At 40.8% G+C, this 27,565-nt stretch overlaps 1 protein-coding gene across 4 annotated transcripts in view; it reads left to right on the top strand.

Moving 5' to 3' along the window:
- STS (steroid sulfatase) overlaps positions 1–27,565 on the top strand; it is a 247,148-nt gene that overhangs the window by 18,732 nt on the left and 200,851 nt on the right. For all 4 annotated transcript variants that reach the window (XM_035289539.3, XM_054251450.2, XM_078362824.1 and 1 more), the window contains one exon: positions 21,035–21,163. The gene's annotated coding sequence lies outside the window, so the exon portion shown is untranslated. The remainder of the gene's footprint in view (positions 1–21,034; positions 21,164–27,565) is intronic.

A 27,565-nucleotide genomic window follows, 5' to 3' on the forward strand; every position in this document is an offset into this window, starting at 1 on the left:
CAAACATCCCTTTACTTTTGCCATGCTTTATTGGTTAGAAGCAAGTCATCATTTCCACCCTCACTCAAGAGAAGGAGGTAATAGAAAGTTATGAGTACCAGGGGCTGGAAAGCAAGAAGCCGATCTTAGAACTTTCTTCTCACAAGTGCCTTTGTATTAGTGCACCTGGGAATTGAATTATAATGTAGGGAAAAATGTGTTCTGAGAACCAGATAACCTGATGGCAAAAAGATGTCTGGGAGAAACGGATATGTAAGATTGGATTTGGTTACCAGTCCTGACTCTAGTTAGCCAATTCAAATGTCATTGATTTATATTTGATGATAATAAAATCATGAAAAATACCCTGCATAATTAAATATTTTATTCTTGTCATGAGAGAGTTTCCTGTAATGCAACACAATAATTTTTTTCAGTTCCTCAGGAATGTGTCTAGGGGTTGTACCTCCTCTGAAAGCAGGATAAGAGGGCACCCCTCATAATGCGTAGGCAGGTCTCTGGGGTTGGCTCATGCCTCCCTACATGCCCTGGCTGATGGATGAGCTGTGCCCCTTAGATGTTCCAGGATGTTCCCTAGAAGAACAGCATAGATGCCTGAGTCTGGTGCCAGGCTGGCTTGGTTGAATTGCTCACCAACTTTGCAGTCAGCGTCCTCCTTCTACTCATATTAGGGTTTATTTGTCCAAATTTCACTTTGGGAATGTCATATCATGCTAGTGATATCAGAAGGCTTTATGGTATCAACAAAATAGCTTCAGCTTTGATCATATCTTTTCTGAGCTTTTTTTATTGAGATGAAATTCTTATAAAATTAACCATTGTAAAATGTACAATTCTGAGACATTGAGTGCATTCACCACATTAAACCACCATGTGTCTGGTTCTACAACATTTCATCACGACTGAAAGAAACACTAGGCCAGGTGCGGTGGCTCCAGCCTGTAATCCCAGCACAGGGATTTGGGAGGCTGAGGTGGGTGGATCACGAGGTCAAGAGATCGAGACAATCCTGGTCAACATGGTGAAACCCCGTCTCTACTAAAAATACAAAAATTAGCTGGGCATGGTGGCATGTGCCTTCTCCTGAGGCAGGAGAATTGCCTGAACCCAGGAGGCGGAGGTTGCGGTGAGCCGAGATTGCGCCATTGTACTCCAGCCTGGGTAACAAGAGCGAAACTCGGGAAGGAAGGAAGGAAGGAAGGAAGGAAGGAAGGAAGGAAGGAAGGAAGGAAGGAAGGAGGGAGGGAGGGAGGGAGGGAGGGAGGGAGGGAGGGAGGGAGGGAGGGAGGGAGGGAGGGAGGGAGGGAGGGAGGGAAGGAAGGAAGGAAGGAAGGAAGGAAGGAAGGAAGGAAGGAAGGAAGGAAGGAAGGAAAACACTATACCCTTTAACAGTGATTGCACATTCCCCCCATCTCCCCACTCCTAGGAAACCATCAATCTGCTTTCTGTCTCTATGAATTTGTCTATTTTGGACATTTCATATAAGTAGAATTATATACCCTGTGGCCAGATGAAAACAGGGTTTCTGGGGGCTCAGTGCTCTCCAAGAAGAGGGATCTCTGACCTTTCTTTTCCCATCTTTCCTTTCTCTTCTCTCTTTCTTTACTGAGCGCAGTCTTTAAGTTCCATCCATGTTGTAGCATGTGTCAGAATTTTATTGCTTTTCATTGCTGGATAAAATTCCATTGTGTGGATATACCACATTCAGTTTATCCCTTTGTCTTTCACCTTTTGGCTATTGTGAATACTATTGCTATGAATATTGACGTACAAATACTTGAGTTCCTATTTTCAGTAATTTGGGGTATATACCTAGTAGTAGGATTTCTGGGTCATACGGTAACTCAGTTTTTTAAGGAACCACCATACTGTTATCTACAGCAAGTTTTACTGTCTCTTAGGTTTTGCCAGAACTTGTGTTGAGGAAAAAATAGGTTTGACTTAGGAAGATGCAGTTGGCAAAGCCTCCCTTTACTTATCAGCATTTCTGAGACTTGTTTGCCCTGCAGCCTGTTGGAAAAGGCAGTATCAAAAGCAGCTCTGATCAATTCCAGAAAAACTCATCATAACACATGGGTGGCGTGTTTGTTGGTGGGGGTGGGGGTGGTTCCCAGAAACGGCACTACAGAGGTTGAGCTGACTTAGTGCTCAAGCATATAAGAAGCAGGCATTGTAAACAGTGAAGAGAATAGGAATTTACAGAACACATGGGATTTATTTCCCCATTCCTGAACAATTTAGTTCTGGGTCCTTTGAGGACACTAATTAAATGGTTATATAAGACAATCACAGATTATAGAGTCTTGTTGTAGAATAATATAGTCTGATGATTGTCAACATCCCAGGAGACAATTTTCACGTACTTCAGGTTCCAAGAAATATGATGAGACCTAAAAAATGTGACTTCTTATAATATATACTGGCAGGAGGTACAGGAGGTAGGAATAGCAATTTACAGCAGTGGGAATGGCGAATCTCAATAGGGTGATGGGAAATGTTCCAGAACAGATGTGGTGGGGCAGGGTGGGGGCATCACACAACTTGCTAATTTAATAAAAACCATTCATTTGTACAACTGGGTGAATTTGGTACAATGTAAAATGGATCTCAAAAAAGTAAACATCTTTTTCATCAAAATTATTATCATTATTTTGAGACAGAGTTTCACTCTGTCACCCAGGCTGAATTGCAGTGGTGTGATCTCAGCTCACCACAGCCTTAAAGTCCTGGGCTCAAGCAGTCTTACCACCTTAGCCTCCCAAGTAGTTGAGATTACAGATGTGCCCCACCATGCCCATTTAAATTAAATTAAATTTTAAATTTTAGATGTGAGCCACTGTACCAGGCCTAAATTATTTTTAGAAAGAAAATGTCCTAGAATCACTGAGAATATGTGGAATTTCTTTAGTTATTTAATAAAGGCCTCCAAGAGTCACTATATTGATTCCTCCAATGGATCTAATCAAACATGTAATTAGATGTAATCAAACATGTATTCCACAGACACCATTATACTGGGGGATGCTTCATTTTCTATTAATGGTTGGGCAGTCACAGCCCATCCCCTGGTACAATGGGCCAGTGTTGGAATATGCAGAGTCATATGATTGCAAGGTCATGAAATGACTCAGAGGCCTCTGCAAAACTGGGTCCAGACAAACTCTCCAAATCCATCCTGGGGTGGCTGCAGTTTGTCGCCACCTGTTGGTAGCTCTCTGCTCAAAGCATAAAAATCTACACGGGTATTTCTGCCTCCTGGGGCTGGGGGCTTCCAGAATTCCAGCAATAATTCCAGAAGTCTCTGAGTTGGTGAGCTGAATCTGTTCCTCAGTCTCAACTTCGAGGTAGGGCCAGAAGAAAAATAAGGTCTGTGGGAACTCGGGTTTTCAGGAGTGGTCTCTGACTTTTCCATTGCTACCTCTTCTCTCTCAGCTTTCTACCCCTATCTTCTCCCCCAAAATGTCAATCCCAGTCTTAGCCTGCCCTGGTCTGGGGACAGAAATGGACAGAGGATGGAACCAATGGCCAACCAGCTTCTTAATATCCAAATTCTAATTATTTGAGGAGCCGTCATCCTTGGGTTTACTGGATTAACTTATATCCAATGAAAAGAGCCTGTCTTGTAATCCCATGACTTCACCATCAGCAAACACATTGCACCCAGCAAATAAATGGTGAGATTTGGGATTTTATTAGCCATAACAGCACAGAAGTGGCTGAGTGACTAATTGGGAATTATTTTCCAGCAAAAAGTACTCCTGGCAGCTGCCCAGACATTAATAGGAAATGAAGCATTACCCGGTACGATAGTGTCTGTGGAATATATGTGGCACTGTATATTTGATTAGATCCATTGGAGGGATCAATATAGTGACTCTTAGAGGCCTTCTTTAAATAATTAAAGAAATTCCATACATTGCCAGCTACTCTAGAACCATTTCTTTTCTTTAAATAATATTGATGAATAACATGTTTACAAGTTTTTTGAGGTTTATTTTACATTGCATTTAATTCAACAAGTTGTACAATTCAATGATTTTTATTAAATTATAAAGTTGTACGATCATCACTATAAACCAGTTTGGGAATATTCTCATCACTCAGGAGAGATGCTTCAAGTCCACTGCTGTGAATCCCTATCCCCACATCCTGCCTGAACCTATTTTTAAGAAGTCACATTTTCCTAGGTCTCATCATATTTGTTTGAACACAGGTCATGTGAATTTTGCCCTCTTGAGTGTTGATGGTCATCAGATTGTATCACTCTATGATATGACCCTATAATCAGTGATTGTACTATAGGACCAGATAAGCAGCATCCTTAAAGGACCCAGAATGAAATTGCTCAGGCATGGGGAAATAACACCTATGTGTTCTGGAAGTCCCATGCCCCTCACTGTTTGTGATGCCTGCCTGTTTTCTGCCTGAGCACTGTCAGCTCACCCCTCTTCTGCCATTTAGTCTGGCTTCCCTTCCCACTTGTAATTATGGTCATTTTCTAAAAATTGCCTATGAAATTCATTCCCATACTTAGCTCCTTGGGACTGATTTCTCTTATAGACAAGTCAACACCTGTCATTGCTGTGTATCTCAAGCTGCTGTCATTTGGAGATGTGCATAATTATTTCAAAGACATAGCTAATAGAAAGAGTAAGGGAAAGACACTGAATGTTGGCACATTACACAGTTGTACAAAAAAAAAAAAAAAGCGAATCACAAAGCTTTAACTTAAACATGGAAGCATGTAGGGTATGATTTAGTAAGAATTTTTAAAAGAGAGAAGAAATCCAAAGCAGTATAATTTGGGAATATGCAATAAACTACCAGGCCTAGTCCAGGCAGTGAATAATGAGTTCTTACCTACAAATAACAAAATTGATGACAGGCTTGATCTGTTGGTGATGTGGGGCTTGAGAGATGGGACACCTGTTGGAAGTGTTGCCCAGCTAAAAGCTTAATATCTGATCAGCTCTTTTCTTTTTTTTCAGTCATTATTCACTTTATTTTATTTTATTCTGGGGTACATGTGTAGGATGTACAGGTTTTTATTACATAGGTGAACATGTGCCGTGGTGGTTTGTTGCATAGATCAACTCATCACCAGTGTATTAAGCCTGGCATACATTAGCTCATTTTGATGCTCTACCCCATGCTTGTCCTCTCCACACAGGCCCCAGTACGTGTTATTCCCCTCCCTGTGTCCATGTGTTCTCATTGTTCTCCTACTTATAAGTGATAACATGTGGTATTTGGTTTTCTATTCCTGCGTTAGTTTGCTGAGGATAGCTGAGGATTGTGGCTTCTATCTTCATCCATGTCCCTGCAAAGGACATGATCTCATTCATTTTTATGGCTCAATAGTATTCCTTGGTGTATATGTACTATATTTTCTTTATCCAGTCTATCATTGATGGGCATTTGGGTTGATTTCATGTCTTCGCTATTGTGAATAGTATGGCACTAAATATACACATGCATGTATCTTTATAATAGAATGATTTCTATTCCTTTGGGTATATTCCCAATAATGAGATTGCTGAGCCAAATGTTATTTCTGGTTCTAGATCTTTGAGGAATCGCCACATCTTTTTCCACAATGGTTGAACTAATTTATATTCCCACCAACAGCATAAAAATGTTCCTATTTCTCTGAAACCTTGCCAGCATCTGTGGTTTCTTGACTTTTTAATAATCACCGCTCTGACTGGTGTGAGGTAGTATCTCATTGTGGTTTTGATTTGCATTTCTCTAATGATCAGTGATGCTGAGCTTTTTGTCATGTTTGCTGACCGCATGAATATCTTCTTTTGAGAAGTGTCTGTTCATGTCCTTTGCCTACTTTTAAATGGGGTTGTTATCAACTCTTTTCTATTTGGAAACTTTATCCTGCAGATCAAATATTACTCTGAAATGGTCTCTGTTGACCAAGGACAGATTGATTGTTGAAGTGAGAGTGCTAGAATCTTTGGGAGAAAGTGGCCATACAGTTTTAGAATCTGTAATGGTAAATGACCAACATAGCTTGGCATGTGCATTGGGGTTTGGGAAAACAGACTTTAGCATTGTTTAGATTAAAATATAGATATTGTCTTCTGCCCAGGGATTCTGAGAAAGAAATGACTCAAGTGTTAGTATGTATTCAAACATGAAATGTCTGCACGTACAATCACAAAACCATAACACATCCAATAGAAAGAAGGGAAAAGAAGCATTAAACCTAGACTTTGAAAGAGAATATTTGAGAAGTTGGAGAAGGCCTAAAGGAATGGCTTACCTTTCTATATGTAAAGTTAAGAAGACCAAAATTCCAAAGATGCTGGTAAGAAAAAGACCCACTTCATTCCCTCATTTGTAGGTCCACCCTGATTTAATCTCATTGCCCTTTAACCTGGCAGCACGCCTGCTGCATCAAAACTAACCCATCACGCTCACCCTCCATTTAAGCCACATGCAACTTCTGAAACTGTAATAACAGACATATTTACTCACCAAGAATTGGCAGGGGATAACATTTTGCCATATTTTGAGTCAGATTCTAAGGAGTGGTAATGAGGTTCTTTGAGACAGTTGCATGGAAATGCTCACCTGATTCATTTCAAGGTGCTGACTGACAACCTTACCTGCATTTTGGGGGTTGCTTTTCAGATTGATCTACTCGTAAGGAGCAAGCCTCTTTTTGCATTCTTCAGCATCCCAAATTTATCCCTCCTCCCCTGGAATCCCAAATGTCACAGTTGCTCCTCTCACATTTAGTAGGAAATTATGCTCTAAAAACTGCACAAACAAGCAAACAAACTAACTGACAGGCCAGCAAATGGGTGTCATCAGATCTGCCTCCCTAACTTGTTCTACTCAGTCCTCAGATGGGCCCTGATTGTAAGCTGCTGTAATGATTCCCCACCTGGCTTCACAAAGCCACATTCTTGCTCAAAATGCTTGATTCCATCAGGCCCACATTCATGCTTTCATGTCTACATCTAACTTCATGTCTTTATCTAACTGATGTTAGTGGCTTCTGGAACTTCTTTTCCAAGGTCAGAATTGATGTTTTCATTGTCAAACCCAATGAATACCTTTAATGATTAACACTTCTGGTTATTCCCTTTGTTTCAGTATCCAGGGAGACAGTGTTCATATCCCAAGTAATGGTGGAGACAGTTCCAGAATCAGAAAACCTAGAACCAAATTCTACCTTTTTTCATATAGAAGCTGAGCTAGTTAAAATAGAAAAAGCTGGATGCAGTGGCTCATGTCTGCAGTCCCAGCACTTTGGGAGACCAAGGCAGGAGGATCACTAGAGCCCAGGAGTTTGAGACCAGCCTAGGAAACATGGCAAAACCCTGTTTCTACAAAATTTAAAAAATACAAAACTTTGCCAGACATGGTGTACATGCCTGTAGTCCTACTTACTTGGGAGGCTGAGGTGGGGGGATCACTGGAGGCCAGAAGGTTGAGGCTGCAGTGAGCGATGATCATGCCACTGGACTCTAGCCTGGGTGACAGAATGAGAGCTGGTCTCAACAAAACAAAACAAAAAACCCCACCTCTGTACATGTCAGCTTCTCCACCTATAAAATGGAAAGGGACAAATGACATGATTACAGGTTATAGTATCTGCAGAATGAAGATAATATCCAGCATATTGTTAGCCCTTAGCACACGATAATGGCAGTCACCTTTTCTGTTTCCTCCAGCATGAACTACAAATATTTTCCAAACTCAATATGATCAAAATAAATTCCTTAGTGTCTCTTTTCTAGATTGACTAAACCTTCAGTACTTTCTTGCTCAATCAATCAGTAGGGTCTTCCATTATCCAGTTCATGGGCTAGAACTATCCGTATTTATTCTCCTTGCTCTTATCCACTTAGTCATCTGTCTGTTTGGCTGAGTTTCTGAAATACCTCTTGAATTTACCTCCACTCTGTCTCCATGGTTACTGTGTTTTAGCCTCATCCTTAAGACTTTAACAATAATATACCATTTTGATATCTGGGCACCACTACCCTTTTTGTGGTAAAAGTCTGTGATTTTCTTTCCATGTTCCTACCTTGCCCCTCTACTTCCCCTCAGCTTCTGTGCTTACCTGGTTCCTTGCTAGCCTCTTAGTTTATCTCCTTCCCAATCAGAATATTCCTTGAATGTGGGTTTTGCACTGACACTTTGGAACAATTTTCGTTGTTTTCCAATAACTCCCTGATCAGCCTTGCTCTAAAGTCACTCTTGGGTAATTTGGCATATATCCCATGAATACCAAGATTTCATATGATCACAGGGCCATGGTAAAAGGTTTGACAGCCAAGGGTTATATCCATGTAACAACCAGGGTGAGGAATGCCTTTTGTGCAAAGTGGAAGAAAGTTGATTAGCAACAGGGTGGGCTTGGAAAACCTACTAATACTGAGATAGCTGGCGTACTCTGGCAGCTGGGTTTTAAAGTAGAGCACACATAAATATAGAAGATCTGGAAATTGATTTCCTTAGAGCATCCCAACCCTTTGCACCCCATCAGCATGTATTTGTGATACACCTAATAGTAGGTGTATCAATTCATTCTCAAACTGCTAGGAAAAAATACCCAAAACTGGGTAATTTATAAAGAAAAGGGGTTTAATTGACCCAGTTCTGCATGGCTGGGGAGGCCTCAGGAAACTTATGATCATGGCAGAAGGGGAGGCAACATGTCCTTCACATGATAGCAGGAGACAGAAGAATGAAAACCGAGTGAAGGAAGAGGCCCCTTATAAAACCATCAGATCTTGTGAGAACTTACTAGCACAAGAATAGCATGGGGGAAACCACCCCCATGATTCAAGTACCTCCCACCAGGTCACTTGCATGACACATGGGGATAACGGTAGCTACAATTCAAGATGAGATTTGGGTGGGGACACAGCCAAACCATATTAACAGGTGAGCCCCAGGTTGAAGAGTAGTGGCTTAGATTATTGGAATTGGCTTGCCACTGGTGTGGTTTTCTGCAAAACTCTGTTAGATCTGCAAACTACCCATTTTGTCTCTATGAGAATAATTTTCCCACAGCATGTATCATTTTTCTTTAAAAATTTGCCTCATCATACTGACAAAACTCTTGCTTCTGGCCCTCTGGAATAATCCAGGATGATCTCCCCATCCCCAAACCCTTAACATAATCACATCTATAAACTCCTTTTGCCATGAAAGGAAACATTCTCAGGATCAGTATACTACAATGTGGACATCTTTGGGGGCCATGATTCTGTCTACCCAACTTAGTTTCCATTGATGTTGTTGGTAAAGATGGACCTTGATCAAACTCTTTTGTGGGCATGTCACTTAGCCATCTATGTGTTTAGGAGTTCATTAATAATGAGTATCATTGTTTGCTAAAATAAAATCATATAAATAGTAGTATGATTTATTCATAAACAAGTAGCATTAACTTGAACTTTTTCTGTGTCATCATGTCAATTTTATACAATAGAGAATTTTAATTAAAACAAAATATATATGTATATTTTGTTTTTGGAGTGGGGACAGGGTGTCACTGTCACCCAGACTGTCATCCTCTCACTGGCTGTTACCATGGATATCACTCTGCCACCCAGCCATGATCTAAGCTCACTGCAACCTCTACTTCCCAGTTTCAAGTGATTCTTGTACCTCAGCTTCCCAATTAGCTGAGATTACAAGCATGTACCACCATGTCCAGCTAATTTTTGTATTTTTTTGGGAGAGACAGGGTTTCACCATATTGGCCAGGCTGGTCTCAAACTCCTGACTTCAAGCGATCCACCCTCCTCAGCCTCCCAAAGTGCTGGGATTATATTACAGGCATGAGCCACCACACCTGCCCTTAAATATTTTTTTTAAGGCAGAGTCTCACTCCGTTATCCAGTCTAGAGTACAGTGGCACAATCATGGCTCACTGTAGCCTCAAACTCTTGGGCTCAAGTGATCCTCCCACTTCAGCCTCCCAAGTGGCCGGGACCATAGCCATGTGCTACCATTTCTAGCTAATTTTTGGGGGAAACGGGGTCTCACTATGTTGGCGAGGCTGGTCTTAAACCCCTGGCACACAGTCCTTCCACCTTGGTCTCCCAAAGAGCTGAGATTACAAGCATAAGCCAACATGAACATAACAGAGATTTTTTATTCTGATTGTTATACTTGAGCCAGTTCAGAGACATCTGATGGATATAGAGAGAGACAAAAGGTGTTTTTTTTTGTATAGTAAATTAATTCTATTAACACATAGCACATAAACAAAATCAGAATATTCTTTATCATAATCAAATGTGCAAAAACTTTAAGTTTTGCCATTTCCAATGATTGATCCATTGATCGCTTGCTACCCGAGCTTCAGTGCTGAGATGTGCTGCCTCTCTGATCAGTGATGCTGCCTTCTGGTGTTTGTTGAACAATTTTTCATCAAACCTAATTTGGATGAAAATGTATTTAGCCTTAGATACAATGAAGGGAATTTCAGCTCCTTCCAGCTTCAGATACTCCTGCTGCCACATCATGGGCAGCAGGGGTATCACCTGTGTCCGCTGAGTTCATCCGTTTTCCCCTTACTGTTGCCTTTGATTTTGTCCTTTTGGTTAGGTTCCTCTCTCCACTCGGAAAACATTCTCAAGGACTGAGCTCCTGCAAAATCCTTTCAATTTTAAATACCTTCAAGTAAAACATTCTTCTTTCCATTCCTAACAAACTTCTCATGAAAGTGATAACTGGCTTTCTCGAGTCCTAATGAAAGTGATAATGGGCTCTCCCTAGTCCTTCTCATGAAAGTGGTAACTAGCTTTCTCTAGTTCTTCTCTGGTTTCTTTCATACTCATAGGATCTCCTGCATGATACAGGTATTCAGACCCAAGTCCCTGATTTCCATACCAACTGGAAATGGAGCAGCAGGAAATATCAATGTTCCCACTTGTTAAAAAGTCATTTCTTGACAACCATTAGGCATCTGAGATTAGTCACCCATCTGCTGTCAATGATTGAGTGCATGTGAAAGGTTCTGAATACCGACTCCAAGAACTCATAGAAACAAAAGTGCAATGGCAAAAGTACAAGTACAATGGCATAGAAAGAAAAGTACAAAGGGCAGAGGGTATGGGTAGAAGAATGGGAAGATGTTGGTTAAAGGGTACAAAGTTCCAATTAGACAGCAAAAATAAGTTCAGGAGAGCCATTGTACAACATGGTGACTGTAGTTAATGATAATGTATTGTATACTTGAAATTTGGTAAGGGAGCAGAGCTTTAATGTTCGTAATCACAAAAACTATTAAGTATATAAAGTGCTGGATATGCTAATTGACTTGATATATAATCATTCTACATTGTATGCATATAAAGCGCAGTCTTCAGATTATAATTTGTAGACTGTTCCTCATGCTCTACAGCAGTGGTCCCCAACCTTTGGGACCAGTTTTGTCAAAGACAATTTTTCCCTGGACCTGGGGTGAGGGGAGATGGTTTCGGAGTGATTCAAGTGCATTACATTTATTTTGCACTTTATTTATATTATTATTGCATTATAATATATAACAAAATAATTACACAACTCACCAAAATGTGGCTGAGCTTGCTTTCCTGCAACTAGATGGTCCCATCTGGGGGTGTTGGGAGACAGTGACAGATCATCAGGTATTGGATTCTCATAACGAGCGCACAACCTAGATCCCTTACATGCATAGTTCACGATAGGATTCATGCTCCTCTGAGAATCTAATGCAGCCACTGATCTGACAGGAGGCGGAGCTCAGGTGGTAATGACAGTGATGGGGAGTGGCTGTAAATACAGGTGAAACTTCAGTCTTTTGCCTGCTGGCCACCTCTTGCTGTGCAGCTAGTTTCTTAACAGGCCATGGGCCAGTACCAGTCTGTGGCCCTGGGGTTGGAGACCCCTGCTCTATGGAGTCAGCATACAGGTGGATACAGCCATGTCTCTCACATTCTCCAAAGCTTGCAAGAAAACACTGGAGATAAACTGTCCTAAGGTTACTTCTGCCTGTAAAACTAGGTGTTAATTTAATGAATGTTACTGCAGTTGGGGGGAGTGGTAATCAACTATTAAGTAATTCATAAAAGTCGTCAGCTGAGAGAGCTGACAAGCTCCATAAATTCCCCCCAGCTACCCAAGATTAGTAATTTTATACTGAAAGCAAGTAATTATGAATTTGGCTCTAAATCATTTTTTTAAAATCCACACTCAAAAGCTAACAAACTGTCCTCATAAGTCAGACACAGACACCACTTATCAACCTGTTCGCAGCATGGAAAACTCAGAGCTGCCTCTCCTTGACAGCATGCTTCTAAATGCGGTAACTCAATCCTGCTGTCTTAATAAAGGCAATGTTTAATGCCCATTAAGGAACCCCTTCTTGTTTTGGTAGGCAGGGTCACTATGTCTGCTCACCAAAGAAAATGGATGCTATTCAATAGTAAAGTGACAGAGAAGAGGCTAACCACTTATGCTTTTAAAGTTCCGGCCATATATATGAATTCAATAAAGTATCATTTTTCAGTGGAATCATTAGGACCTCCGATCTCAGTGTTACACAATATACCTGTGTAACAAACCTGCGCATGTGCCCACTTAGTCTAAAATGTAACAAGAAAAGAAAAGAAGAAACTATTGTTTTTTAGCCTAAAATGTTAAAAATAGAAATACCATTCTGCCAACTGTCAGATCCTGGAGACAACAAATCAAAACTCATTTGTTGAAGCTATCATTATGAACAACTGGGTTAATAAAGGAAGTGCAGGGCAAGATACATGAAGTGTGAAGAATAACAGATACTGTTTTAGAGCCTCCTCTGAAGGTAACTGAAGTGTCAGGAGAAACACCTTTAGGGCATTGGAAGTGACTTTGCAAAGGACTCCTGGAATGTGCTGGTCCAGATCTCACTGCCAGTTAACCTGGGTGTCCCCACAAGACACTTGGCATAGCCCATGTGCATGCCAACATCACCTAGAGGCAGTGGGTTTCAGGATGTTTACTGACTTAGCTCTGGGCTTGAAAACTTGGCAGCAGTTTCAGCAGTCTCCTGTTTGAGACTGAGATGAAGCTTATTTGTTCTATGGGTTGATGCTGCAAGCATGCCCTTAAAAAAAAAAAAAACAATGATCAAGCTGGGTGTGGTGGCTCATGCCTATAATTCCAGCATTTTGGGAGGCTAAGGAGGTGGATCCCTTGAGCCCAGGAGTTGGAGACCAGCCTGGGCAGTATGATGAAACAAAATATATGCAGATCGGTGGCACACACTTGTAGTCCCAGCTACATGGGAGGCTAAGGTGGGAGGATTGATTGAGCCTAGTAGACAAAGGTGGCAGCGTGCTGGGATTGCATCACTGCATTCCAGCTTGGTCGACACAGTGAGACACCCTGTCTCAACCAAATAAACAAAAACCCCCAAAACAACCAATGATGATTATTTTTGTCATACCTTCATTCTATTTTCTAAGGGTCCCCTGATATTGGTTTTATCTATCGATCTTAGAGCAGGCATTTACTAATTCATCCCACAGTGGTTGCCAGAAAGAGTTAGGGTCTAACTGAAGAGGAGAGATGTAAAACAATTGCACAGGTGCATGCTGTAGGGGTGGGCTCAGTACTGATACTATATCCTCACATACAGGGTGCTGGCTTCCCCTTGAACAAGTTCTATTCCCCTGGCCTAAGCTGTCAGATACTCCTTATCATGGGGTGACTGTAACTTGCAGCAAGGCCTCCTGGATAGCTATTGAGGCTGGGTACCTAACTATAAGCAGAAATGGATTCTACCATTCTAACTGACCTTTCACCACTTTGGTTCTTGTGCCTGTAAGTGTCTGCATAAACGCAACCTGTTATTGGAGTGATTGATGGGATATTAGATAGGAAAGTGCTTTGAACAACAGTAAGTGCACATGGATTGTATAAGCTCCCTGGGGTTGATTTATGGATTGCTGCTTTGAGAAATGATAGAAATGAGAAAATCTATGGCAACTCTCACATATGACAAAAGACAGTGAGCTCTGAATCAGCTTTGCCTTCCCTTTCCCTACATCCCTAGACTCTGCGGGGGGTAATCTGGGAACCTCTATCAATTCTTACAAATGGGACCTTACATCAGTTCCCTCAATTCAGCTAGCAATTAGCTGAATAGTCCCCCCAAAATCATGTCATTCCCAGGACTTCAGAATATGACCTTTTTTGGAAACAGGGTTATGGCAGATATAATTAGTAAAGTTAAGAGGAGGTCATACTGGAGTAGGGTGGGCCCCCATCCAATATGACTAGTGTCCTTATCAAAGAAAAAGACACTCACAGAGACATGATGTGATGACACACAGCACAAACGCCCTATTTTGCTGCACTACTGGTCAGTTTGAAACTATCCCCAATGCACAAGGAAGCAGCAGAAGAAAATTCTGTGGTTGGAACTTTCCGTTACTGGGTCAACATTATTATGTTTAGCTGATTTAGGGAATTTGCTTCATCATAAATTCAAATCTGGTTCTATTTTAGACATCAATGCCATGTTATAGTTAGGTTCAACTTCCAAACATTCTAGCAATTTAGATTGTAGTCTTGAAATAAACCCAGCCTTGAAATGAATCCTGCAACATTACTGAGTTTCCACCATGCAAAATGAAATAATCACCTGGAATTAAAAAAAAATCATTTTACATTGCCAACTAAAAATTTACTCCCGCAAGACAGGGCTTCTGTAAATCAGGAATGTGAGTGATTTGGTCTGATAATTCCAGACGTTCTTCATTTATAGAGTGACACTTTGACACGCGCTTTGATTAAATTCAGAGTATTTCCACAGTCTTGAGTAACACATGCTAAATATTGATATACATCCCAAATATCTTATCTGAAGCCCTGAGAGCCAGGTGTTTTCTGGAATTCGGTTATGCATATTTTAGGAAGATAATATATGCCTTTACTGTACCTCCCTAGACACCCTCAGCAGGTGAGGGCAACATTCGATAATCAAATACATTAATATTTCTGCAGAAAAATGTATGAATATTTCTCCCAGTGGGATACAAGAAGGCCACAAGTAGTATATTAAAATGTGTTTTTCTAGTAATGTACTGGTAAGTTAAGTTGTGCAATGACAGACCATCAATACCTTGGGCACTTCCTATTTCTAAGTAAAACATCAGAGAGAGCCAGTTCAAAATATGTTAAATACTTTACACATACTTGCAACATACATCTGTGACCTCTGGATGCTTGGTTTTTTTGAGAAGAGGTTGCATCAGGGCTGTCATAGGGTCTCTCATTGTGTCTGAGTTGGCCATGTGTTGATGACCAGACAAGAATGATCAGGGAACATCTCCAAGGATGAAATGACAATGTGAAAAATGACTCGTTAAAAGACTTCTCTCATTGTCATCTGCCCTGTGAACCTGGCATTCTCTCAGAGCATTTTCTCTAGTTGAATGAACTGTCTTGCCCGTTCATTCTTGTGACCAACAATGAACAGATTACACGTTCTAACCCTATCATCTAAGTCAGGGATTGGCAAACATTTTCTGTATAGGACCGCATAGTTAATATTTTCAGCCTTGTGGGAGGATACAGTCAGCTCTGCATTTGTAGTGAAAAAGTAGATATAGAAAAGAATGGGCATGGTATGTTTCAATAAATCTTTATTTACAAATACAAGTGCTAGGCTGGGTTTGGCCCATGGGCCATACTTAGGTGACCCCTTTTGTGTGACTTTTTTTCACTGTGGTTCACAATTCCATTATTATTATTACTATTATTCTTATGCTTATCAGTATATGGCTAACACAGAGTTAAAGAAAATGCACATCTACTCTTGATGGAATGCAAAATTCCTTGGTCATAAGGTTATATTAAATACATTTAATATTGAGGAAAAGATCAGTACCTAAAACATTTTATTTCAAAAGAAGTCTGAAGGAGGGAAAACACTCCAGAAACTGTATTATTTTATGATTTTCTGTTAGCTCTGATTGTCTGCTATTGGTATGCTTATTAGATTACTGGAAAAATGTTTCTTAGGAAATTCTTATTTGCATGGTGATGAATAGATAAGTTGAGTTAACATTTCCATCATCAGGGATGTTGGCTTTTTCCAATCATGGACAACTTTACTTTATGTTTGCCTGGAGTGTTGACACAAACAAGTACTGTCAATATGAGCTTGCAAACCTCTCTCCTATTGGCTTTTGTTAGGTGTAGTGAATGGCACAAAATCAGACAACAAGGTCTGTACATGTTTGTGTCTTTCCACAAGGTTGTACTTGTGGAAATGCTTTTTCAATCATAAATGCAACAAGAGGCAATTCTCCTTTGTACTAAGTACTCCTTATTACTTCTTAGTACTTCCCATTCACTTGGTAGCCAGAGCCAGTGATACACAGGCTCAAACCAATTTACAATAGTCAATATTGCAGACCAAACATGGCAGTGTACTTAATCAATATATAAATGTTCTAGATTAAACATTCTGCAACAAACAAAGCAACATTTAACATCCATCCATATAAAGGGGAAAGGAAAAAGATTTAATGAACAAGTCCATGGAGAGTGATGTGGACAAGGAGAGTGTCCGGGGTAGATATGGACGATCATCCATGTCTTATAAAGAAGAGGCCTTGATTTGGGCAGAGCCTCCAGTGGCAGATGCCTGGAGGTAACCATGAATGACAGCAAGACGGGGTTTAGTGAAGCAGCCATGTGCAACTGGTGAAGTCCTGCTCTTTTATCCCTCTGAGTCCTTTGGTGAGGGGTGACAGTAAAGGGTTACAACCTCATCTGGTTGGGTACAGTCTGTATTGATTGGGTGAACATCTCTGGTCCTATCGAGAGGATGCCTTTTGAAAAGCAAGATGGAGTCACATATGTCAAGAATGCATGACATAAGAATACATTAGAGTTTCTCTAGGATTATAGCTTAGTAGCAGGGTGGGCTATTTGACCAGCAAGATGAGGCTATTTGATCAGCATTGTAAATATTTTCAAGAATAAACTGTTTTTTAAAAATCAAATATCATCTTAGGACAAGTCATGGGAAATAGATTCTGAGGTGCTCAAAAGATTTTTTTGAGGGGGAGTGTATTCCTGTGGGACAACACTTGCAGGAGAGTGAAGAAAGGAAATTGAGGCCAAGGGAGGAGTTGAGCAGCACAGCTGTTGCAACAAAGACCTCAGCTCATTTCAGAGGAAGATCTGGAGCCAGGAAAGTCCCTCCGAGGTTTCCCACCTTGAAGCAAGGAGATGCTGTCCCCTTGGAAAAGGCAGTTCTCTTTGACCAAGGCCAATTTTCAGAGACAGACTTTGCTAAATATGTCAGCCATCAAAGCTACCAGTAGCAGCTGGGAGAGGAAGACTTGGGTCTTCCCTTGACATCTACGTTCCTACCATAGCACCCATTAAGGATGTTCTCTGTGTAAATTCCTTGACACCATATTCTATGTCTTCCTCTTCAAAATACACTTTTTCACCCCGGATTACCATTTAGCCTTGTAAATTTCTTCAGTCAGTCTCCTGAATATTCAAGTTGTTTTCAGCATTTACTTTTACATGAAATGTTCTGGAAGCTTTCATGAGAAAGTAGGGTAAATGACTCATCCTAGTTTGCCTGAGACTGTCCCAGTTTGAAAACTGGACCTCATCAGTCCTGTACACACTGGGATGTGGTTCACCCTATGGCAAATTTCAAAGTCAGTCAAATTTCAACAACTAATCTTTCCACTTATTTCCTATCTTTCTAAATATACCACAGTCTTCCTTAATAACTACACTGCCTGAGGTATGGCTAAGGATAAATATGTTCTTTTCTTCTTACTGTTACACATAGGATGTCTTTAACTCTTTTTGACATTTTCACAGTCAAAATTAAACCTGTGCCATTAAACCTGAAGTCACAACAAAGTACTCTAATACTAATGAACAGCAGAAGCTGGCGGGCTGAGAATAACTGATGCCTCAAGTTGGTTTCAGTTTGGGTTTTGCTGCTCGATAAAACAAAAATGGGCATTACAAAAATCATTTGGTTTTCAGGGCTTTTTATGTCTCAGAATTATGGACAATGGATCAGACCCCGTGCCATTCTTAGATCATTATCATTTTCAGTCTTGTACAGCTGGAACTTCATTTGGAAGGGGCATGCAAATGAGAAAAAAGGGCCAAGCAAATGACAGTTATGAAGATTATAGATAAACAGAGACTCAAGGGGATAAAGATGCATGCTTATTATTTTTGAACACATAAATCAGAATTTAGGTTCCTCTTAATAAAACAGGCTTAACCTCTTTATCTTCTTCAATCTTCTTGCTCTGTGACTATGGTTTGGATTATATGTTTTATCAGAAGAGACTTATTTTCATATAACTTGTGATAGTAGCAGAGGAACCATCATAATAGTTACAAGGTATGATTGCTTGAATCAGTTGGGTACCATTTCCCTCCACCCCTACTTTAATGAGCATTGGATGAGGGATCTAACATAGCATTCCTAAACCTTGGCATTATTGACACTTGGGAGAAGACCATTCTTTGTTGATTGAGAGTGGGCACTGGGTTGAATGGTTCTTGTGGTGGGGCCTGCCTTGTATATTGTAAGATATTTACCAGAATTCCTGCCCTCTGCCTACTGGATACCATTAGCATCCCCACAATTACAATAACCAAACTTGTTTCTACATATTACCTGCTGTTCCTGGTGGGGTAAAATTACTCCTGGGTGACAACCCATCTAATACTAACTTGAAAAATGTCCTTGGAATGCGGACCTTTAGATTTTACATTGTGCTGCTTCATTCTGTAAGTATAGGCTTGTAGTGGCAGTACCACTGTGATAGGCATTGTGACTTAATCCGTTCAGATATTTTCTTTGTCTTCATTTATCACTGTGGGGTTGGTAAGCACTGAATATCAAGTATGGGTCAAAGAGCTTCCATACTGATACCTTAAAATCTATTTTCTGTAAATAAAAGGTGAGGACAAAGGGAAAATAATGATCTTTTTTACCTCACAAGGAAAGTCACCCAATTGTTCAAACCCACATCCATGCAATCTTAGTCTTACCCAATGATGTCATGGTGAATAAACAGAAGGGGCGACCCTGCCCAGTGGTTTTGTCATTCCTGCAGTGGGAGGTCAAAGATCAATGTTGACAGCACACTATTCCATTTCAACAAGAATCTAACATGAAAAGCCATACTGGAAGATTGATTACAGTTTCAAATGCCATCTCTGGGGGGAAAAATAACATTTCTGAGACTCTGATTGAACCTCAGAAATTGTCGCTAGAAGCCTAACTTCAATAAAGCAAAATTCACATTTACAAAAATCTATATGGAATAGTATTTTTTCTCTAATATGATGTTCTCTTGTGAATATTTTTTACCAAGTGGGATTATGCTTTATATTTCAAAGCATAAACAATAGATTTGTACATTAATAAATAGTTCAAGACATATACTAGTTTTTTGGTCTAAATGTCAACAAGTTAAAAGAAAAGTCTTCAAAAGATTCAAACCTATCTTCTTGGCTTTCTTCTGAGACCATTTTCTATTCTTTTCTAGGACTGTGTATCAGAGGTCAAAAAACTGTTTCTGTAAAAGGTCAGATAGTAAATATTTCCAGCTTTGAGGGGCAACTAGTATCTGTCACAACTACTCAACTCTGATATTGTAGCACAAAAGCAGTAAAGGAGTAGAGGCAGCTGTGTTCTGATACACTTTGTATTACAGACACTGAAATTTGAGTCTTATGTAGTTTTCACTTATCCCCAAATAATATCCTTTTTTCAACCATTTAAACCTGTAAACATCCAAGAAAACAGGTGTCAGGACAGATTTTTTTCTGTGGGCCATTGTTTGTGCAAACCCAGCCCAATTCAGAAAATATCTATTGAGTGTTTGCTATGGGGAACAAATGAGATGTGGTCTCTGCCCTCTTAATCCTTAGAGCTGTGGAAAGGACAACTGCCACAGGAATAAATGAGGAAATAAATGAATTCCTTATGCAAGTAGTAAGAATTGCTATCCAAGAGAAAAGAGGTGCTATGATAGTCAACAATGAGGGAGCCTGCTTCATGTAAGGTAATGATGGAGGGCTTCCTTGAGGCAGTGGTGTATAAGTCAAGACCTGAGAATGCGTAGGAGTAGGCAGAGAGTGGAAAGAAGAGAAGTGGGGAGAGAAATCCTCTAGACCAGCAGTCCCCAACCTTTTTGGCATGAGGGACTATTTTTGTGGAATACAATTTTTCCATGGACAGGGAGGGGGTTGGTTTTGGGATGATTCAAGTGTGTCACATTCATCGTGTACTTTATTTTATTGCATTGTAATATATAATGAAGTAATTATACAACTCACCATAATGTAGAATCAATGGGAGCCCTGAGCTTGTTCTTATGCAACTAGATGATCCCATCTGGAGGTGATGGGAGACAGTGACACATCATCAGGCATTAGATTGTCATAAGGAGTGTGTAACCTAGATCCCTTGCATGTACAGTTCACAATAGTGTTTGTGCTCCTATCAGAATCCAGTGCCACCGCTGATCTGACAGGAGGTGGATCTCATGCAGTAATGTGAAGTGATGGGGAGCGGCTGTCAATAAAGATGAAGCTTGGCTTATCTGCTGTTCACTTCTTGCTCTTCAGTCTAGCTTCTAACAGTCCTGGGGGTTAGGAAACCCTGCTGTACTAAAGAAAGAGCTCATGTGACTGGGCACAGTGGCTCACACCTATAATCCCAACACTTCATCAGGCTGAGGCTCCATTTAGCCTATGAGTTTAAGACCAGCCTGGATAATATAGTGGGAACCTATCTTTACAATAATTATAAAAATTAGCCAGCTGTGGTGGTACACCTGTAGTCCCAGCTACTTGGGAGGCTGACATGGGAAGATTACTTGAGCCTGGGAGGTCGAGGCTGCAGTGAGCCATGATCATGTCACTGTCTGGGCAACAGAGTGAGACCCTAAAAAAAAAAAAGCTAATGTCATTTAAGTATGTCAATGTATGATTACCCAGTGTGTGATTATTCATCTTTTGAATGAATTCACAGGAAGAGCCCAATGCCCTTAGTTTGACTCTGCTAAGAGCCCCTGAGTTGCTGAACCTGCACGTGGTCATCTAAGTAAGTTAAGATCTTCCTGAGGACATTGCTGCAAGATTGTCTTCAACTGTTCATAACGTAAGTATGAGAGGTGCATGTGTGTGTATCTTCACCCTGATACTCACATGTTTGACTCACCTGGACCGTGTTGTCTAAGTCAAATAGTGGTATGTGGTGACCTTAATAATGGTGTTCGGGACATTCTGATATTGCAGAGATGACATGAATATGGTGCGATTGCAGCTAAGTTTCATTCAGAAAGAACTTTCCATCAAAAATTCAAAGGAGAACATCTGTGGGGCAAATATATTTTTATATAGAAAGACTGTGCTGTGCCAGTGGGAGCAGCATGCATAATCTGATGAGCATAAGCAAGTGGCCTGCATGTGGCAAGTCTAGAGGAATATAGGGGTGGGGGTTTATAAATGCTTTAATGCATCCCCTGCAACCCTGGGGTGGCTCTGGTTGAATTAGCAAAGGTACAGAACCATGGCACAATGAGAAGGCTCACAGTACACCCGTTCTGAATTGATCAGCTGCTGCAATACCCGAGGGACTGAATGGGGTCCCTCCCCACAGTAAGAGCTCTTCCACCTGGTGGAGGTGAGGGCTGAGGGCATATCTAGGCCTCTCCCTGCAGGAAGAGCTCCTCCCCCTGGTGGAGGTGAGGACTGAGGGGCAGAGCATGGTTACTCTCTGCAGGAAGAGCTCTTTTCTCTGGTAGAAGGTAAGTGTGCATGGTGAACGTCTTTGGGGTGGATGAGGGAAAGTTTTAAAAGCCCCTGCAAGGGAGAATCCCTGTTATTTTATACCCATTCTTTGACATATTTGCACCCCTATGGCACTATTCTATCAGGACACCAAGGGGCACAGTACTTGGCCATTCAGAACGCTTTATGGTCTCCCATGGCAGCTGGCTCAAAGAAAAGGGCAGGAAGGTACTTTCAGAGGAGATATTTGGTTCAAATCAGTGTGAAAAGACTCCTAAAGTCAGAAAACCTGGGCTAGGGATTCCATTCTACCCCATGCTGGCAGTGTGTTCCCAGGAGGCTGTTTCACCTCTGCATGCCTTAGTTTCCTCCTTTGTAAAAAGTGACTAAAGGGGCTGGGCCTGGTGGCTCAGGCCTGTAATCTCAGCACTTTGGGAGACTGAAGCGGGAGGATGGCCTGAGGTCGGGAGTTTGGGACCAGCCTGGCCAACATGGTGAAACCGTTTCTACTAAAAATATAAAAATTACCCAGTGTCATGCCACACACCTGTAATGCCAGCTACTCAGAAGGCTGAGGCAGGAAACTCGCTTGAACCAGAGAAGAAGAGGTTGCAGTGAGCTGAGATGGAGTCTTGGGCTACAGAGCAAGACTCCATCTCAAAAAAAAAAAAAAAAAAAAAAGCACAGGATAGAGGGATGAAATATGAAATGCAGTTTCATAGGGTGCTTGTAAAAAGTAAGAGACAACCTCTGTTTTGGGAAAAATGTGGTAAATACCTGGATGATCCTGCTAGCCAGGGCAGTGGGAGCTGACAGCAGGCTTGCAGGGTGATGTAATGATCTTCAAAAGGCAGCTTCAGACTAAGGGGTTACAGATGGTAGTAGTTATGTGTCAGGGTAGATTTTGCCATTCAGAGAGAATTTGGTAGTTGGAGTCGTTTTGGTCGTAAAAACTTAGGAGTGCGGTGCTTGTAGTAGGTGGAGGCCAGAGATGCTGCTAATCATCCCACCGTGCGTTCCACCGCTTTTCACAAATCTGAAATGTCAGTGGCGCTGAGGGCGACAAACTCTGCTGGCTGCAACAAGAGGCTTTAACTTAATCTTCTTTCTTCCTAGAATAGTCAATGGTCTTTTACTTTGAGGCATATGAATCAGAATAAGAATTAAAGAGAACAAAAAGACAATGACCTTTTAGGATTTTTTTTTTTTTCTATTACATTTAAACCCCATAACAGAGGATTCTCCGTCTGGAAGCAACATCCGTGGAGGCTTAAAGCCGCAGCTTATATTCATTCCTAATGCTGAGCAGCTTAACAGATTCCATTGTGATTTCTGTAATTTGTTCTTTAAAAGGATTGTGTGTTCCTTTTTCCTGTTTCAGAAACAAACTTTTTGGGCATTTAAAAGAATAATTTATTTTCTACAGTCATTGATAATACGTGAACTGGGTTGACTTTCTGACCTTACTTTCAAAGTCTTTAACACCGGCTAGGTAGGGTTTTATTTTTTTATTCCTCTGGAAACTACATTTTTCAGGGAAATGCTTTAAGTACCTTTTTTTTTCAGTCATTTTAGTCTACAGGAGAGAATGACATTCTCTAGACCCAGCTAGAAGGGCTCTGAAAAAATTGACAGACACAGTAGCTAATTAAAAATATATAGCTAAAAGGGTTCATGATTAATTCATGATAAATGAATACAGCATTCATTATCCTTTCTTAATGCTCTGAGGTAAAATGCGAGTGTTGCAGTGGGGGTTAAACTATTTGTTCCACTGCAAATAGCGAATAGCAGTGTCCATTCTGTCTTACTAGCATGAAGCCATCCTCATGGAGGTATTTTAATGTGATTCACAATTCAGAATTCAGGGTTCTTGTATACAGAGTATTAAACTCTCCCCATCCCCTAAATGGATGAACACTTTGGGGACTGTCAGGATAACACTTATATTGTCTGTACTTTTCCTGATTTGTTCCCCTCCAAAGCAAAGGTTTAGTCATAGGAAAATATAATTTTATTATGAAATTGAAAAAAGGAATTTCCTTTTTATGGCATGCCATTTTATTTGAAGGAGCCTATCAGAAGTCTCTTGGCTTAATTTTGCATAAGCCTATACCAGAATAGCAATTCGTTTTTAATCCTTCGATGGTGATGAAGTTTTTCAAGTGGACTGTGATGCTTAATAAGGCTATGCTAGAGTAACGAATATGGATGATAAGAAGCATATTTTAGCATCAAGTTATTAATTTCGACCACAAAAATTGTTACTGTTGTATGTTTCAGAAAAAAATAAAGGAGAAAAAGTTAAGAGGGGAGGGGAAAAAGTTACATGGGGAGGGGAGATGGAGCAATTTGAAACTTACAGCCAGGTATTGATTGATTGCAGGGTGCCTGGAACCATGAAGAAAACAAATACTCTGCCAAAATATCTAAAGTAGTTTATTCTGAACTAATATGAGTAACTGTGGCCTGGGGAAACAGTCTCAAGAGGTCTTGAGAGAGTGTACCCTATGTGGTTGGGTTACAGAATTTCAGGTAAAATTGGTTCAACCTAAAAATGAGGGAAATCTCGAAGCAGAGGCTTACAAATCATAGGTGGGTTTAGGGATTCTTTGGCTGGCAATTGATTGAAAGAGTTAAGTTTTGTCTAACGGCTTGGAGTCAGTGGAAAGGAATGGTTTAGAGAAGGAGGCCCACTACCTGTTATATGATACCATACTAGAGTCAGCTTGGAAAGGAAGCCACATTATACCACGTTAATTAAAAAAAAAAAAAAAAGCCACATTTAATGAGATTTCATGGTTTGCAACGTATGACTCCCTAGGCCCCTTAGGAATTTAAGTAAGAAAAGAAGTTCAGAGTTCAGCCCTCATGTACCTCTTGATATGAGCCTGTAAGGATGCACCAATACCTGTGTAGTGCCCCTGCCAAAATTGTTCAACCTGAGCCTGATTGCAGGAAAACCTCAGATCAATGCATAATGTAGCAGACTGATTTAAGACCACTTATCTGGATTCTTCCAAAAAGTCAATGTCATAAATAACAAAGAAACATTAAAGGACTGTTCCAGGTTTCAAAAGGCTAAGAAACATAACAACATACCTGAACCTTGAATGAATCCTGGATTGGAAAAAAGAACCAGTGTGTACAGGATCTCACTCTGTTGCCTAGGTTGGAGTGTAGTAGTGCAATCTCAGCTCAGTGCAATTTCCACCTCCTGGGCACAGGTGATCCTCCCATCTCAGCCCCCCGAGTAGCTGGGATAACAGGTGCACACTACCACACTTGGCTAGTTTTTTGCATTTTTGGTAGAGACAAGGTTTTGCCATGTTGCCCAGGGTGGTTTCGAACTCCTCAGCAAAAGTAATCTGCCTGCCTTGGCCTCCCAAAGTACTGGGATTACAGGCATGAGCCACTGCACCTGACCAGTTTTTGAATTTTCTACAGAACCAATTCCTAAGAGTGCACTCTTAGTTATCTAAATTGGGGGTATCTGTTCTTTTCATGATGTGTGTCAGATTCTGGTCCCATTTGTGGTGGGATTGCCACTCTGAGGGGATTCTGCTTGGCTACCCTTTATCACTGTGACTTTTTTTTTTTCAAGATGGATTCTCACTTTGTCACCCAGGCTAGAGTGGAATGGCCTGATCTCAGCTCACTGCAACCTCTGCCTCCTGGGTTCAAGTCATTCTCGAGCCTCACCCTCCCAAGTGCCTGGGATTACAGTCCCACACTACCTTGCGTGGCTAATTGTTGTATTTTTAGTAGAGACTGAGGTCTCACCATATTGGCCAGGCTGTTCTGAAACTTCTGGCCTCAAGTGATTCACCTGTCTCAGCCTCCAACACTGCTGAGTTTACAGGTGTGAGCCACCGCGCCCAGCCCACTATTATTCTTAAGATGATAAATCGATTGTCAGTCCATGGGATCTTCTTGTACATTTCCCAGAAGAGCCAGTGCATTGAGAACAGCAGGTGTTATGGCAAAGAAAGTTTAATAATTGCAGTGCCCGCCAAGTGGAAGGATGGGGGGTATTTCTGAAGTCCACTTCCCCAAGAATGTGGAGGCAAGGATTTTTAAGGACAGTTTGGTGGGCAACAGGCTGGAGAATGGGAAAGGCTGATTGGTACCATCAGTGAAGAAATCACAGAGGTATCAAAACTATCTTTGTGCACCTAGTCAGTTGCTGTGTGGGGGTCACTGGTCCGGGTGGCATCACCTATTCCACCAGAATGCAAAATCTGAAAAATATCTTACATACGAGTCTTAGGTTTTACAATAGTGATGTTATCTATACAGGCGATTAGGGATATTACACATCTTGTGACCATCAGCTACATGACTCCTGAGCAGTAAGCAGATTAGGAAGCAATGACTATCATGTATATTATGAATAGTTCTTAACAGAATGCAGGCCTCTCCCACGAGTCTAACCTTGGGACCGTTCATTAGTTTTACAAAGGTTGTTTTGATCCCCAAACAAGGAGGGGTAGTTTTGGGAAGGGACACTGTCATCCTTGCTTTCATGTTAATCTGTAAACTAAGCTGGCTCCCATAGTTGGCTTAGCCTACCCAGAAATAAGCAAGGGAAGTTAGCTTGTGACATTGAAGCAAGATGGAATCAGTTATGTTAGATTTCTCTCACTGTCATAATTTTTGCAAAGGCATTTTTCTAATTCCTATTGCTTTGTTATGTGATACAGTCACGCATCGCTGAATGACAGGGATACATTCTGAGAAATGCACTGGTAGGTGATTTTGTCACTGTGTGAACATCATAGAGTATACTCACACAAACCTACTATACATGTAGGCTGTATGGTATGGCTGATTGCTCCTATGCTAAAAACCTGGACAGCATGTGAGTGTATTGAATACTGCAGGCAGTTGTAACACAATGGTAATTATTTGTGTATCTAAACATGTCTAAACATAGAAGGCACTATAAAAATATGACATTATAATCTTATAGGATTACCATTTGTATATATGATTCATTGTTGCCTGAAACATCATTATGTAATACATTACTCTATATCTAAAATAAGCATGGAGGCTACAATGTTGCTTTTCCACGTTTTCTTTAAGTAGTATTGAGCATGTGGGAGATTTTTGTCAAGAAGTGCATTTAGAACTTGTCTTTGGTAACACCTGTACCACCCTCCAAACTTCTCAACTTCTACTTTCTTTTACCCAAGACAGGGTTTACATGACAACATAATTACTACTGAATAAAATCTCTGGAGTTGCCTTGGGATTTATAGACACAGTGATAGATTTCATACTTCCCATTCTGTGTTTGTCTCTGCACGGTTTGCAGAAAGAGGATTAACACAGATGCTGTGGCTCTGTGGACCTTTGACTTAGAGCAAGAGCAACAAAGCCCATCTTGCTTTTTCTCGGCAAGCATACCTTGGCTTCAGAATTGAGAATAACTTTGTTCTATGTTTTAAAATAGAGTGTGTAAAAGTTCCTAAGGAAGAAAACATTGCATTTATAAGAAGACATCTTACAGACACTCCAGCCAAACACTTAATTTGCTATCTTTACATCCATTCTAGTGAAAGCACTTAGAATGTGTGGCTTTATATGCAGTGCTTGGCAAACTGCTCCTGTTGGAACCCTCCAGGTTTCTCAGGCTGCTCCTGGGAGCTTCTTCAGCCCTGGGGGGAGAATTGTCAAAGATTTAATTCCAACCACTTCTCCATCTCTATTAGACATTCTTATGGACAGAAGTTCCTGTGACTAAAAACAATGACAACCACTACTT

Source organism: Callithrix jacchus, chromosome X (genome assembly GCF_049354715.1).
Source record: "Callithrix jacchus isolate 240 chromosome X, calJac240_pri, whole genome shotgun sequence".
NCBI lineage: Eukaryota > Metazoa > Chordata > Mammalia > Primates > Cebidae > Callithrix > Callithrix jacchus.